Source organism: Oryzias melastigma, linkage group LG10 (genome assembly GCF_002922805.2).
Source record: "Oryzias melastigma strain HK-1 linkage group LG10, ASM292280v2, whole genome shotgun sequence".
Taxonomy (NCBI): Eukaryota; Metazoa; Chordata; class Actinopteri; order Beloniformes; family Adrianichthyidae; genus Oryzias; species Oryzias melastigma.
In genome coordinates, this window is record NC_050521.1 from 9,048,663 (window position 1) to 9,052,684 (window position 4,022).

Sequence of the window (4,022 nt, forward strand, 5' to 3'; positions counted from 1 at the left end):
AACCCACTTCAATCCTCTGAAAGAGCTGTGAGTGCCTCATTCAATCTCGTGTCACAGCTTTGTCAAACACACACACATCTGGATGCTCATTTAGAATCTGCTTTGGTTTTGACATCATGTATTACATCATTTATTACAGTCACACCAGAGTGCCATGACGTGACATTAACCCTTTAACACCTGAGGCGTCGCTGCTGACGCTTAAACACAAACTCTTTAAATGGTAGCCAAACAAGGAAGTTGGAGGCCGACTCCACCCACAGCCGAAATTTGGGGCTTGTTTAATTTTCAAGAATGAAACAAGTTTATTTTAATTTGTCAAAAATGTGGCGATGACTAACAGAGCACTTTCAAAGCCCTGTTTTTAGAGGTCAACAGACAAAAAAGTGATTTATGGTTTAGGTAGACGAGGAGCCTGGATTCATCCGGCGGGAATGTTATTTACGTCGGCAGAGGATTTTGAGGACAATGAAATGATTAAAATGTAGACGTACGCATTAACTCATCTGCTGCTTTTTTTCTCTCTGTTTTACTGCTGCAGCTGTGTTGATCTTTTTATAGAAAAACTTCTCGTAGACGACATACGTTTGTAGGAACGCATCAATTTCTGTCACCGTGAAGTCTGAAGTCCTAAAGGTGTTTCCCGTTTCCATGGTGAATCGTGATGTCTTTGTTCCGTTTCTCAGGGCTTTTTATGGTCACACCTGAGTCCAACTGACTGAACAAACGTTCTTCAGCTGTTCTGAAACCGATAACTCTGAGTTTGCGAACTCTGAGTCAGTCAACTCTGAGTTCAGGTTTGAACTCTGGATTTATTAAACCTGCTTCTTGAAACGGCCCCAGCACTCTCTTTGTATTTTTAATTCCACGACCAATAAGTGTATGATCAATGGTGATCACACATGTTTCTGTGTAAACATGATGTAAAGCGTCTGTCGTGTTATTGATGTTTACAGGAAAATGACTGCATACCTGCAGCTGAGGGGCAGACAGACAGGGATTATTGTTGAACAGCAGCACAAAAATCCTACCAGCCATTTATAACTGAGGAAAAAAATAAATACATGTTATCCTAACCCTATGATCACTTTATGTAATATAATTTAAGAGAAATTGTGCAATTCCGTCCGATCATCTTTAGATTGATTTTCAAAGCGTTCCCAGTGGTCTTTAAATCATGATTCTGACGTTTTTAGCCAAAACCTAAAAACCTTGTGTTGTTTTCTAGGAGATAATTTCTGCAGAGCAGCAGGAGTTCATCAGTAATTTGCTCTAAGTTGCTACAATAACATGTTTTATACACCAAAATCCAATTTCATTGGAATGGGTCTTTAAAATGTTTTTTTCTTGTGTTTCTCAGTAGTGAACATTTTAACCTCATCACCTCTTTTCTGGGCTCATGAAGATTGGGTCACACAAACACTTTCATGACGACATGCTGTAGTGTAATTCTGGGATGATTTTGTTCATTGGCGGAGCGCCTGTCTGTTGTTTTTCTCCATCAGACTGCTCTGAGCTCATCTCTGCTCCTCTGAGATGAGCTGATGATGCCCGTCTGTCCTCCATCAAATCAAACGCTCTGGTGACGTTTGTCCTCCACCACCCCATCTCTCTGTTTCCATTTCTACCTCCATCTCTTCTCAGGGCTGACTGGCAACAGTTAATAAAGCTGTCTTCGTCTCTTTGCTTCGAAAACAAAGCTCTTTCACTCAGAAACCATCAGAGGCCACATCGATATTGATTTTTGTGGAGAGACACACTTATCCATATATTGGCCTCAATTAGGTCTAATAGGTGGGTTAGAGGGCAACTCTAAACAGAAGCAGATCAGATGGAATCGGGCTTAGTGTCAATTTATCTTATTTTAATGCCTAATGAGGGCAACAGGGGCAATCGAGTCAGTGACACTGGAAGAGACCAAAGCCTCGGGGAGTCTCCTTTCCTTTCCTACTCTGTCCTGGAGCGAAGGTGCATTTAAAACCATTCAAACAATAATAAATGTTCATACATCTTTGCTTTGCCCCAAAGGAGCTATAGAATAAAGCCTATGTTACTGAAATGTGAGGAACGTTCACAAGCATGAGTTAAATAGAGAAACTTTAAGTTCATGCATCTCCATCATCCTAAATGGTGTTGACTGAGGAAGTCTGAATCTGACCACAGAAGAGAAACTTTCCGTCAGATACACTTCAGCTCACTGAAAAGCAAAACAGTTTATGAGGAAGGACAAACATAGAAGACTTTTGATTTCATGTGCAAATTAAAAACACAAACTGGGATTTTCTAATGAATAGTTTGAAGTGGGGAAAAGGTTTTTCACGCTCCGGTCAGATCCGTCCCCTCGTCCTCCGTGCGGCCCGGAGCACAGCTGATGAGGGATGAAGAGGGAGTTACTCTCCCACTCAAAGGCTTTGCTCTGACCCCTCAGGTCGGCCTCCAGTCCCTCCAGCTCTGGAGCGGGACGCAGAAACTGAGGTTTGTAAGGATTCAGAGGGTGGGGGAGGGGGGGGGGTCTAACGCATGCACTGGACACATGATCCAGAATCCACGGATGCATCTGAAAGCAGCAAAGCGTAGAAGCTTCACACCTGAGGTAGTAGAGGGTCAGAGAGACGATTCAGAGATTCAGATTCATGTCAGTAAAGGACTGAAATTCCTCTGGTTTGTCTCTTTCTCGATCTCAGATGAATGTGAGGCTGAACGTCAGGAATGTTTTCATCTTTGATTTAACATCAAACAGGAAATCAAACTCCATGAATATGACAAACAGGTTGATCATAAAGAGATGGAGCTGCTATGAGCCTAAATGGACCTCTCTGAGGAAATGCCATCAGTAAAAGAGAGAATTCAGTCACATCTTCCTGTTGTCTTGAAGGTAGGAAGTTTGCCACTAGGTGGCAGCAGAGCACAGAGCAGTGCTGCACAGACATCTCACTGTGTCAGCGGTAGTTTAAACTCACCAGTAATGAACCGTGACTGTTTAATGCTGTGACATGTGATCACATCTCTGAATTCACTCAATTCAATTTCAAACACCATCAATTACGATCCAGATCCAGATCATTTCTGCAGATTGTGTCTAGATTTTTGCACAGACATGATAATAACAACACTGTTTTAACAAAAACTAAATTAGATTGATATTAACAAGCAGAATGTGCAACTGTCAAAGCTTTTTATAAAGCCACCAGAACCAGGTCCAGCCGTTAACTCTGCAGACATAATCAGAATTCAAATGTTCATTTTTTGATCAAATAGATCTCTTCTTCTTCTTTGTCTTCTGGTTTCTTTGTTTAGAAGTCACCACTGTGAATCCTTCACCTCCACCTAATCCTGTGTTCATCTGTGGTTCTCTTTCTCTGCATGAATCCACACTGATCCTCACACGTTCACCTCTGACCTCAGTCTAGCCTCAAATGCTCTTTCTCGTAAATTTACTGTGATTCAACAACTTTATTCCTCTGGAGTTTCCACAATATTGTGTTTTTTTGGTGTTTTTAAGACTTTCTGGTAACATTTTTCTGATGATGGAGGACAGATGTTAAGAAAATCAAGATTAAAACTACAAATCTGAGTATTTCTTTATTCAATTTGTTGTGCTGCTCCGCTCTGTTTTGATGCATCCACTTGTAGACAAATAGATCCATGAATGTCTTATTTTTCCTCGTCTGAGCTGGAATCTGGATCAAAACTGTACGATTAGATAGCTCCAAAATTGCTAGCCAAATTTGTTGCAACGCTAATGTTAGGTTGGGGTTGTGAGGGGCTGTAAGCTAGTGGGAGGAGAGGGAACTTTCAGCTTTGGGGAGGGGGGCACTGAAAATAGATTAAAAGATGATGAGAGTGGGACTTTAATAATAAGCTTCAGGTAGGAAGCTTCTTCTTTACCTGAGATGATGTTTTACTTTTTTTTGTCATCAAACATGTCCAGTTCTCTCATACCTGCAAAAACAACATTCTGTGTGTCCATGCTTTTGTAACCAGTGGGATTAAGACCCAACCCCAATTCCTTCCTTAAACCT